Source organism: Pleurodeles waltl, chromosome 3_1, assembly GCF_031143425.1.
Source record: "Pleurodeles waltl isolate 20211129_DDA chromosome 3_1, aPleWal1.hap1.20221129, whole genome shotgun sequence".
Classification (NCBI taxonomy): domain Eukaryota; kingdom Metazoa; phylum Chordata; class Amphibia; order Caudata; family Salamandridae; genus Pleurodeles; species Pleurodeles waltl.
Window position 1 is genome coordinate 1,836,772,134 of NC_090440.1, and position 12,659 is coordinate 1,836,784,792.

Sequence of the window (12,659 nt, forward strand, 5' to 3'; positions counted from 1 at the left end):
AGGGTGGCATAAGATATGCTGCAGCCCTCAGAGACCTTCCCTGGCATCAGGGCCCTTGGTACCAGGGGTACCAGTTACAAGGGACTTACCTGGATGCCAGGGTGTGCCAATTGTGAAAACAAAAGTACAGGTTAGGGAAAGAACACTGGTGCTGGGGCCTGGTTAGCAGGCCTCAGCACACTTTCAATTCAAAACATAGCATCAGCAAAGGTAAAAAGTCAGGGGGTAACTATGCCAAGGAGGCATTTCCTTACACCTACCCATTCTACAATGCCCCCTCACCTGTGTGCTCTTTTCCCCCTCAATGTTGCTTCTCCCATCCACTTCTGGGGCTGCAGAGCAGCTGTGTCTTAACATTGGTTTTCCTTTTTAGCCATGCTGCATTGTTTCGTCTTTGTTGTATTGTGCAATCATATGTTGAAGCCAATGGACCTTTAATAGTGGATTGTTATTAAATTCAAAATGGCTGCCTGGTGCTAGATTTAATTCTTTAATTTTTATTTTTTTTATTTTGCAGGTGATTTAGATGCTTGCCATCTTAACGCATACAAAAAAGTGATGGAGAGAATGATTGGTTCCAGTGACAGTGTGCACGGGACCCAAGTCTGGGCATACCAGCCCCAATTTGGGTGGCTCAATAAAGTATACAAAACAGTGATGAATAAAATGCTTGAATTAATCTCAGCCACTGATAATTACTCTGGGCCGTATCTCAGCTCATCGTTAATTTACACACCATACCACCTCAGTTTGGGCCCAGCTATATGCCCGTAAGTCTTGACCTTGCTCCAAAGGGGACAGTCCAGCCCGAACTGCAAATCCAGGTCCTCTCTGAACCAAAAAACAAACAACCCAGGACTGGTTTTTCCCTAGGTATGGACTCATCAGCTGGATATAGCTTGTTTCTAGTGAGACAGTGTGCACAGGACCCACATCTGAACATACCCGTCTCACTTAGGGTGACACATCAAAGTATACAAAACAGTGATGGATGGAATGCTTGAATTAATCTCAGCCACTTGGTAATTACTCGGGCCGCATCCGAATCGATAATTTTTCAGACCATGTCACCTCAGTCTGGACCCAGCTATATACAAATCAGTTTTGACCCTCCTCCAATGGGACAATGCAGCCCAAACTGCCAAGCAAGATCCTCCCTAAACCTGAACATAAGCAAGCCAGGATCAGTTTCACCCCAGTTTTGGATTCATCAGCCTGGTATAGCTTGGTTCCAGTGACACGAGACCCACATCAGGCTTTCCCATCTCACTTAGGACAACACATCAAAGTATACAAAACAGTGATGGGTGAAATGCTTGAATTAATTTCAGGGGGATGCGGTCCACAGGGCCGAAAACAGCTTGAGGTGTACGGCCCGATGGGGTCCGTGGGGCCTATAACTTCTCGGTGGTGAGGGGCATGCACCCCCCCCACCTTTTTTATTTTTACATTTGGGCCCGAGGGATAGTGTCCCCAGGTGGCCTAATTAGACTTGGGGATGGGTCTGCACTTCCTCCCTCTCTTTATTAATTACTCGCGCAAAGGGGATGGGGGTCCCCAAGGCCTAATAAGGCTCGGGGAGGGGTCTGCACTCCCCCTTACCCATAGACTTTGGCCCCAGGGCCCAAGAAGGTTTGGGGTAAACTGGGCTGCAAGCCCTGTTTAATTGTATTTGGCCCTGGGAGATAAGGTCTGCAGTCCATTAAAGACTCAGGAAGGAGGGTATCACATGGCCCCCACCCCTTTTTATTGGAATTGACTCTGGGTAAGGGGTCCCAGGGGCCAATCAGAGGTCAGGCAGGGTGATGTACATCTCCCCCACCTTATTATATATCTTTGGGCCACAGGGGATGGGGCCCCCAGTGCTCTAAGGCCAACCCTACACTGCACACGCCAAAGGCTGTGCACTGTGTGGGGCTGGCAGCCTGCTGGGGGTTTGGCCACAGGATCTGGTGGCAGACAAAACCCTGTGCCCAACCTCCTGCTGCTCATGGCCAAAGGCTGTTCGCAGGATGGGGGTGGCTGCCTGCAGGGAGTTGGAAGCAGGGCCTGGCTGTAAGCCAGGCTCTGTAGCCAACCACCCAAGACATGTGCGACGAAGGTCTGTGTACAGAGTGTGAGTTACTGCCTGCTGGGGTTATCACAGATCAAGCCATGTTGCCAACTTTGTGGGAGTGCATTGCATGGAGTTGGCAGCCTGAGGGGGGGGGGTTACCGCAGGGCCTGGCCGCAAGCTAGGCCCTACGGCCAACCTTCCACCATGCACAACCAAAGGCTTTAAGTATGGTAATGAAATATTACTTTTAAAAAAACAAAAAAACTAGAAATTTACTGAAAAAACAAATGTTAAAGTAATGTTATAGTTAGATGTGATTAATACATGTTTTTGTTATAAAAAAAAAAAAAAACACACCTTAGAAATTCACTGAAATACAAAGGTTAATGTAATGTTCTAGTTAGGTGAATATGTCACTGACAACATTAAAGTTTTGAACTAAAACTACTACAGAAATTCACCAGTTATAGTCAGCAGATCTAGCTATAACTTGCTCCCCTGACATGCACTGCTTATGACTTCACATAATACATCACTCATAACATGTTCTATGACATCATTTATGACACTAATGACATCATCCAATGAGTGTTAGTTTGTTCAATAGTTTACATAGTGCAGGGTAACTATTGTATTACTTTTTGACCTAATTTTGCACAGCCTGTGTCCGGCTAATGGGTGTAAATGTTTACGGTGATGCATCATAGGTGTGCAGAGGTATTAAACATGTTCTAAATATCTCCATTGAAGAGTAAAGTCTATGATGACAGTTGACGACTAGTGGCCAGTATGTTCCACACAAGTTTTTGATTATGCAGAAAAAGTGTCTAACAGTACTGTAATCAGCTTTGCGTTATTAGACAACATTGTGTACGCATGACAGTTTCTACATAAAATAGAAGATTGCGTACACCAGGTACTAAACTATGTGCTTGTTTTGCTTCAGAAGATGGGATACCGGTAAAGCTTTCACCACAGTATGAAGGCTGCAGGTAGTATAATCTTGAGCGCCTTCAGAGTTTGGTTATTTTAAGAGAATAGTGGCTTCTTCGATAAGTGTTGCACAGATTGTATACTATTCTTAGAAGACACTTTTTAATACTCTGTGGTGTAAACAGTGTGGTACAGAATAAACTCTCTCCATAGAGAGAACACTGTTTACAGTACCCACTTTTCTACTCATATCAACTTAATTTCTCAGTGTAGATTTGGTGATTGAGGCGTTTGATACAGATAAATGATGTCTGTAGTAGGGTATTAATTTTGGAATGGACGTCGAGTAGTTAATGAATCTGGCTTTCTCTTAATAGTTGTATACATATTAAACACTGTGTGCACTGAGAGTTTACCATATATCTGTGGTTGATTGTTAATGTGAACTAGCTACCCATGAAGTGTATGGTATATGGTCAATGCTGCATCTAACACATGCTTGCTACACCCAAAGGAGTTGTATCTGTGATGGCATTAATTATGCTTTATATCATTCTGAGCAATTCTGTAGTTACTTTCATACATCTAATGCCATACTCGTCAATAGAGTAATGTGTATACAAGTAGCAAGGATGGTGTAATCAGTGAAATAATCAATGAAGTAATTTGAGATGTCATGAATGATGTCATACAACATGTCATGAGTGATGTAATATGCGAGGTTGTAAGCAGTGCATGGTGGGGAAGCATGTTATAGTTAGCTCTGCTAACTAACTGCTGAATTGTTTTTTTTTTTTTTTTTTTAGTTCAAAATGTTAAAATATATATTTCTACTGGGGGAAAAAAATCAAAGGTTAAAGGGCCATTATAGTCAGGTGAAACTGGCAGTTAAAACATAATATTTTAAAGTAACAAAACCACTCAAATTCACCACTTGTTATCTCAAGTAACTACAACTCATACGTCAGCTACGCACAGTGCTGTAATCAATCATGCAATTTCAGATGTCATTGGGGAAGTTATCAATGCAGTCACTGAACAGGTCATGACTGATGCAATACGTGAGGGTACAAGCAGTGCGTGGCGAAAGTGTGAGTTATAGTAACTTGAAATAACTACAACTGGTGAATTTCAGTGGTTTTGTTTGTTTCAAATGTTATGTTTTAACTGACTTTCTCAACTAACTATAATGTCCCTTTAACTTTTGCTTTTTACAGTGAATGGCTAAGGGTTTTTTTTTTTTTTTAAATGTAGAGTAAGAGATTATTACAATGTCTAACTATAACGTCACTTCAGCCTTTGTTTTTTTTTTTCTGTGAATTTCAATTTTTTATTTTTTACATAAAGTAAGATGCCATTTGGGGTGCATGGTTGGGAGCAGGGCTTCTTCTGGGGCCAGGTCCTTGGCCCAACCTTACATGGGTGCCCAAACCCCGGCAGCACAGCAGGCTGTGATGTAACAATATAAAGGGTGTTATCCTTGTTAATGTGGTGGCAGCCAACCAGGTCTTATCTTTTGGTCTGGGTGGATCCGCATCCCTATATAAACATACATACATTTTCAATCTTAATTTCTCAAAATCAGTAAACGAAGTTACACCAAATCACAAAACACATGCTTTCAGGGTCAAGATTTAGCTATCTGCCAAATTTAGTGTAATGCTGTTCAGTTGGTTTTTGTGGTACTGCAGTTCAGTTTTCCTAAGGAAACTTGCATGGGAAAAAAGTGTTTTGTAACCCCCACCACGCCTTTTCTTCAGCACCGCTTCACGGATCATTTGGAAATGTTCAAGGAAGAACCTGAAGCGGTAGACTTTTTTTGGAAAGTTTCTTGAAGATTTGTTAAACAGCGCCATTATAAGTAAACAAAAAAAAGCTATATCCTATGGAAACACGGTTCCAACTGTAACTACTCAGTTGGAGTCTTGGCTAATGCCATAACAAAGAAGTGATTTCTACAATCTTCCTTCATATTCCTCTTGAACAACTGACATGATGTTCAATTCATAACCACCGTTGTCAAAAGGAACATTCTGATAGCATTTCTCCTTTTCCGTTTAATCATTTGTGAATAAAATAATTCTATTTGAATAAGGCTGCCTATTTTGGGGACCTCATCATACGAATGAAACCTCCTGCTCATTTATTAACCTTGTTTCTGGAAAAGTACAAATAATATAGTATTAGAAAGGCTGACCCCTGTAATGGAACTGGGAATGATTTAAGAAGGGACTTAACCCAATCAATGAAAATCATAAAAGAAAGATATATGTGCCTTTCTCGCAACAGCACCAGATAATGCTCTTCAACCATCTTCCCCTGATAAATATTACCAGGGTATATCTATTCATCATTATTCCAAGGGTTTTTAAAAAACTAACCACACATCTCAACTTTTCTCAGTAAACAAAATGCCATGCAAGTCTTTCCCATATAACATTTTGCTTCAGAAAACACATACACACAAAATCACAAAAGCACTGCTCACCTTTGCATCCAAATCTTCATATGTCCATTCTGTGGAATAACTGCTGTCTTCCTTGTTCTTCTGTACTATTCCAGACATATCCTGGGGGGTGAAAGGAAGTTGCTTTAACATCTCTGTGATGGCTGTCAATGTTTTATATCTTTACCTACCTACAGTATAACTTGAAATGCATTCAAATTGTGTGATATTTTCTTTTTTATAAACCCAGATTAAAATATAAATAAAGCAACGCGGCCTAACAGTGTGGTCAACAACGTTATGACCCTCATCACAAGTTTCTCCTAAATCCAAATTTGGCTGCTTACAGGAGGTAGCAGGTGAGCCTGGAAGTTTTGCAGGAAAAAAGGACATTTTTTTTTTTTTTTAATCAAGGGAAACTAAGCAAATTATATTCGATGGAAAGTCCGGAGGTGTGCAAGAACTCCGATTTCCGTGGTTACTCCCCATTCTGGAAGTCTAAAACTCATAATGGCTTGGGACTACTAGGCCCAGTAATTCGGAGTGCAGTAGATTCACATTGGCTTTCAGTGGGTATTTATAATTAATGGTTAGTGCCCACTTCTACTCTTTAGCTAGTGTCATTAATAACTACTTAAAATGGCTAGATGGCAGATCAAGAAGTTAGATCTAATTCACTGTGAAGGAATGACAAGTTCAAGAAAATTGCATAAAGGGTGCATGTTTTTTATCAAAGTTTCAGGATTTATTTAATGTGGCCATGTAAAAGTTGAGCTGTGGAAGTAATGTGTACAGTTCAAGACCAGGGTTACTTTTGAGTAACAACTAGGCTTAAAGATACTCATTTACTGTTTCTGTTGTTCACATTTTAATTAATTAAAGGGTAATTATTTGGATTTCCACAGCAGTTAAGCTTATTGAACAAATGTTTTACGGGGCATATTTACCTATTAGCTGATGTCATACAGAGGACAGATTTGCCCTAATGGGACATACTATTAGACCCCTGTGAAAACCGACGTGGTAATACCGCACTCTAAATTACTCAATCAATCAATCAGTGTATTTGTAGAGCACTCTACCACCCGTGAGGGTCTCAACGCGTTGATGGGGTAGGGGAGGTGCTGCTACTGCTTAAATATCCAGGTTTTGAGCCGCTTCCTGAAAGTCAGCAGGTCTTCGGTCTGTCGTAGGGGCAAGGGAAGGGTGTTCCAGGTCTTGGCGGCGAGGTGGGAGAAGGATCTGCCTCCGGTAGTCGCCCTTCGGATGCGGGGGATGGTGGCGAGGTCGGCTGAGCGGAGTTGGCGGGACGGGGTTTAGAAGGTGAGTCGTCTGTTGAGGTAGGCTGGACCAGTGTTGTGTAGCACCTTGTGTGCGTGGGTGAGGAGCCTGAAGGGACAGGGAGCCAGTGTAGGTCTCTCAGAAGGGGAGTGATGTGGCTGTGAGCATCGAGGATCAGGCGTGCGGAGGCGTTTTGTATGTGTTGCAGTCGTTTGAGGAGTTAGGCCGGGGCTCCTGCGTAGAGGGTGTTTCCGCAGTCAAGTTTGCTGCTGACGAGGGCTTGGGTGACTGTTCTTCTTGTATCTGGGGGGATCCATCTGTAGATCTTGCAGAGCATGCGTAGGGTGTTGAAGCAGGTTGAGGAGACAGCGCTGACTTGCTTGGTCATGGAGAGTGTTTAGTCGAGGATGATGCCCAGGTTGTGTGCGTGGTTGGTGGGTGTTGGGGCTGCTCCCAGAGCGGTCGGCCACCAGGAGTCGTCCCAGGCTGAGGGGTTGGCCCCGAAGATAACGATCTCCGTCTTATCAGAGTTCAACTTCAGTTTGCTGTTCCTCATCCATTCGGCCACCGCCTTCATTGAGGTTGGATTTGGAGGTGAGGGAGAGGATCAGTTGGGTGTTGTCGGCGTAGGAGATGATGTTGAGGTGGTGCAGCCGGGCGACGCGGGTGAGCGGGCCATGTAGATGTTGAAAAGTGTAGGGCGGAGGGACGAACCTTGGGGAACGCTGCAGATGATCTTGGAGGCTTCGGAGCGGAAAGGGGGGAGGCGGACGCTCTGGGTTCTGCCGGAAAGGAAGGAGGTGGTCCACTCCAAAGCTTTGCCCCGGATCCCTGTGATGTGAAGGCGTGTGCGTAGGATGCGGTGGCAGACGGTGTTGAAGGTGGCTGAGAGGTCCAGGAGGATGAGGGCCACGGTTTCGCCGTTGTCAAGCAGGGCCCGGTCGTCGGTGGCGGCGATGAATGCGGTTTCCGTACTGTGGTTGCTGCGGAACCCTGACTGGGATGGGTCCAGGATGTTGTTTTCTTCGAGGTAGTGGGTCAGTTGTCTGCTGACGATCTTCTCAATGACCTTGGCCGGGAATGGGAGCAGGGAGATGGGGCGGAAGTTCTTGAGGTCTCTCGGGTCCGCCGTGGGTTACCTGAGTAGGGGTTTGATCTCTGCATGCTTCCAGCTCTTGGGGTAGGTCACGGTCTCGAAGGTGATGTTGATGACTTTGTGGAGGTTGGGTGCGATGATGGCGCTTGATTTGTTAAAGATGTGGTGCGGGCATGGGTCTGGCAGAGATCCAGAGTGGATGGAGCCTATGGTTTTGATTGTGTTGTCTTCGTTCACGTTGGCCCAGACGAGCAGGGGGTCGTAGCTGAAAGTGGGAGGAGAGTCTGAGGAGTCAGTGATTGGCGGGGTGGTCTGGCTGTTGAAGCTGTCATGGATGTCTGTGATTTTGTGGTGGAAGAAGGTGGCTAGGGAGTTGCACAGGTCTTGTGAAGGTGGGATGTCGTTTGTGCTGGAGCTGGGGTTGGAGAGTTCATTCACGATGTTGAAGAGCTCCCTGCTGTTGTGTGCGTTGTTGTCCAGGCGGTCTTTGAAGGAGGTTTTCTTGGCAGATCTGATGAGGTGATGGCGATTGCGGGTGGCGTTCTTGAAGGCGGCATGGTTGTCCGGAGTCTGTTCGAGGAGCCACTTTCTCTCCAGTTTCCGACAGGTTTGCTTGGAGACTTGAAGGTCCGAGGTGAACCAGCTGGCTCTCTTGTTGGCACCTCTGTTGGAAGGTTTATTGAGCAGGCGAGGGTGTTGGCACAGTAGTCGATCCAGTGCCAGAGGTTGCAGGCTGCGAGGTCGGGATTGGTGGGTGGTTTTCGGGCGAGGCTGGTGTTCAGCTGGTCTTGGCTGATTTTGCTCAAGTTGCGGCGGGGGATCTGTTGGGTGCGGTGGTGCGAGGTGGGTTTCTGGAAGGTGAAGTGGATGCAGCAATGGTTGGTCCATGGGAGTTCGGTGGTGTGGCTGAAGGTGACATGGAGCTAGCGGAGAAGACGGGGTCCAGCGTGTGGTGGTTTGTCTGAGTCCGAAGGTGGCGAGGTTGTCGATTAGGGTGGTGGTGTCGGGATCGTTGTTATTCTCCAGGTGAAAGTTCAGGTCGCCAAGGAGGATGTAGTCGGCGGAGGCTAGGGCGTGCCTGCTGACATGGAGTTGCAGAATTGAGGCCGAGGTCCGGGGGGTCTGTAGATGAGGGTTCCTCTGAGGGTGGTGTTGGGGTTGGTGTGGATCTGGAAGTGCAGGTGTTCGGCGGCGCTGAAGGGGGTCGTCGGTATAGGTCGTGACCCTGATGGTGTTCTTGTGGACGATGGCAATTCCGCCTCTGACTCCGTTGGTGCGATCCCTGCAGGTGATCTTGTAGCCATCCGGAATGGCTATGGCGATGTCTGGGGCTGGTTGTGGTATCCCAGTTCACACCAAATAGATCACTCTACTAAATAAAAAAATGCAATCATACATTTGAGCGAAGCATCTCACATAAGTCAATTTGCACATTTAAATTCTGGAATCTTTACCGTTATAGTCACTCTGACATTCACCTTCTTCCATTCTGTCGGCCCCTAATTAACACCCACGAACGCAATTGGCGCATATGCATCAATCCTACTCGGCCTCAATGGCACATCCTTTATGTATTACATTCTCCACAGTTCTCCTTTGCTTCAAGAATCACAAAGGCTATGTTTATCTTGTAGGGATTTTACCAGGAGGCCTGTGATTTATGTTTACCCTTTCAACACCAGGAACATTTTCAGAAATCTTTATCCGATTCTACACCGCTCTTTAACCGAGATACTCATTCATCTAAAAAGAATTTAAAATTATGGCTACTTTCAGCCAACTATAAAAATCCTCCTATGATTAGAACTTAAATTGCCAGCCATGTAGATTTAACTCAATGGTTCACTGATTAACTGAAAGCTGCTAAATTATAACTCCACCAAATAGAATGAATCAAAATAGCATACAGATTAGTCCACAGAAAACAGGGAACTTTTTAAACAAGCATTTGCAAAGCAATAGGTCTTGCGTTTGCTCAAGTTAAAGCTATTAGCATTGTAAATTCCTAACTGGACTTTTCTTGCCACATATATTGAAAAATAAAAGTAAAACATTAGTTGACAAAAGCGAGCCGATTCAAAGTGCCATGGCAGCCATGAGCGCGAAGGAGAGACACAAAAGGAAAAAGAAGTTCACTCACAGTCAAACATATCAGCAATCGTGCAATTATCCATGTAACAGGGGCAGTCTGCAAGGCGGTAACAAAACCGCCCCAAGGAGAGACAAACATAAAGCATTTACCAATGATAACAAAGGATTTTTGAAAGGCAAGCCCACAAACGAGTGAAAGTGATGGGCGTGAGGTAGGAGTGGTTAACAACCCACAATATTAACGACAGGTCAAAGAGCTTGCGCGCGCGACCTAAAAAGCAAGGTAAAGACCCTTTACTTTTGAAAAATGATCATAAATTTATTGGTTCCCTCAGAGTTTGGGCTTGTCACCAATGCTATTTAACATTTATATGGCCCCTTCACTGCCCGCTTGAAACCCTAAAAGTTAGGATTTCACATGGACAATACACAGTTCTACAATATCTCTCATTTACTTGCCCAATTAAACATAGTTTCAAAAATTGCTATCCACCATCTACCTCTAGTAGACGTTTTGCTGTTACTAGGAGGGGGGGTTGGGAGCACACTGCCTCACATTCCAGCACAGTTCACCCCTTTGCATCCTGGTAAATGCAGTTCAAGGTTAGCACTTCAAAATTATCTGTCGTTTTTCACCAAAGTTGGTGCAGACATTGCTGTACATCTCTAGACGCGTATTTCTGGGTTTAGCCCTTCATCAGTAGGGAGCAAAGAAAATTAATCTGGGGTTGCTGGTAATGTTGCCAAATTCCTCTCAGGTCAAGTACCAACAGAAAACCAGAAAGTGCTCCCAACTGGTTTTCCTGTTTTGCTGTTACTACACTAGTCTAAAAAAAATATCCCTAATCCTTAATGCGGCTATATCCTGCCTGAATTAATGTAGTAGCTTATACACAGGCCTCCTCAATGCCTATTGCAAAACTGCTGCAATTTCAGAACTAAGAAGCCTGTCTGCTGTTTGGTTTTTGATCTTCAAAAGATGTTTCATGAATAATCATTCAATCACCTTACAATTACCTCTGTTTGACCATTGCCAGGCTACCAGCGGTATCAGGCCTGCTAACAGATGTCCCTTGTCCATCCAGATACTAGACGTTCGGTGGGTATTGAACCTTTCGGATCAAGGGCCTCTCCCTGTGGAACCACCTACCATTACTTTTGTGACTGAAGGAGGACTGTCAAGCTCGGGAAACCTTTAACGACCACACGATGGACTACTGTATGACAGCACATAACACAGAACCATCAATATAGTTAAAATAGCTGGTGTAAATTCATTGTGATGGAACAGCATTAGTCTCGTTTTTATAGGAAGCTTATGACACAAATCCGAAGACTCTTTGTATTCTGAGCTGTAACCTGGGCTCATTCAGTCAAAACTGCGTGCTAATATAAAGGGGTTCGTAGGTTTTATGTTACGGCAAAATACCCACTTGGTTTTCTATTAACCCGGTACAGATATGGGGACTACTTTTCAGCTACTTACGCGCACCGTCAAAAACACAACCTGACACCCTCGCCCGGCACGTCACGTGTAACAGATCTTATTTGCCTGTAATTTTAGCACTTCCGGGTCGTGTAACAACCAATCGCAAGGAGGAATGTATTCTGGGAGTCTTTTTGGAGTAAGCGGTACATCTGACATGTAAGGTTACCGAGGATTGGAGCACCTGAGGCACACTGACGTAACGAATATGGAGGAGGTCCTCACTCAGTACATTTGCAAGCCAAGTGCTGTGCTGAGGGGGCCTCTGGAGCTCGCCACCTCCCGCTTTGCGGGGGCTGCTGGTGCCTTTGCTACGCCAGTGCTATGGCTCCTTCCCCCAGCCCAACTCCCTAGCCAGTTCTTGCACTCTACAAACTTCTCTATTGCCGATTGGGTGTGCAGTGCGCACGTAAATTTGTGAGATCTCCCGGTCCGTCCTCTGACATGATGGTAGGCACGGACGGTGACAGCTTGTCCCAGTGAGGGTAGTTTGGGTGGTTGTTTGTCTTTTTGGATAAGGGGGAGAGGGCGAGGAGTTTGTGTTGGTTCCACACGCAAAATAAGTAATGCGTTTCAGGTTGAAACTTTATTGCAGCCCTGCCTATTAATGCAGTCACTGCCGCCGTGCATGAGCTGGAACTGGCTTAATTACGTTTAATGTACACTATAGAAATATAAGTGGCCAGCTAGTAAATGAGAAATTTCCTAGCTAACAAGAAGTAAAGGTTAATTTCTATTAAGGATACGGAGACGAGGATTGTGCATTTCTTTCTTCACTCAAATTACACAGCAGGTTCAACGATTAAAGAAGAAACGTAAACACTACATATCCCGTGAATTAAAGAGAAAATGTGTCATTGACAACCTATAACCAATGCCAACACTTTCCAAATGTATATATATATATATATATATATATATGTGGGAAGTTAAAATCAGGCTGCATCAGTCTGTCTTCGAGTCAAAACCTACAGACGGAGTGTATCTTGTTAAAACTATTCCACAAAATACCTTACGAATGAGGCAATAATGATAGTCCATAACAACTATAGGTAATGATCCGTCAATCATGACAGTATATATCAAAGAACATGTTTCAATAAAATACCATACTTGTTCCAATACAAAATATATGACTGGTTATAAGGCAATCAATAACAAAAAACTAGTGACAACAGCGAATGTATATGACCTCAAAATCAACTATAAACATATACTTCCTGTTATACCAGAAGAAAGGGTCAGAAGTCATATTTCCAATATGTTTTGG

The 12,659-nt window shown here is 44.4% G+C and overlaps 1 protein-coding gene across 6 annotated transcripts in view; it reads right to left on the bottom strand.

Annotated features, from left to right (window-relative positions):
* Positions 1-12,659, bottom strand: part of ASNSD1 (asparagine synthetase domain containing 1) — a 145,139-nt gene that overhangs the window by 104,248 nt on the left and 28,232 nt on the right. For 2 of the 6 annotated variants that reach the window (XM_069225919.1, XM_069225916.1), the window contains exons 1-2: positions 11,396-11,461; positions 5,478-5,558 (exon numbers count right to left, since the gene is read on the bottom strand). The gene's annotated coding sequence lies outside the window, so the exon portion shown is untranslated. Of the gene's footprint in view, positions 1-5,477; positions 5,559-10,920; positions 11,368-11,389; positions 11,507-12,659 lie in introns of those variants that run through there. The other 4 variants (XM_069225914.1, XM_069225918.1, XM_069225917.1 and 1 more) reach the window with 4 other exon arrangements.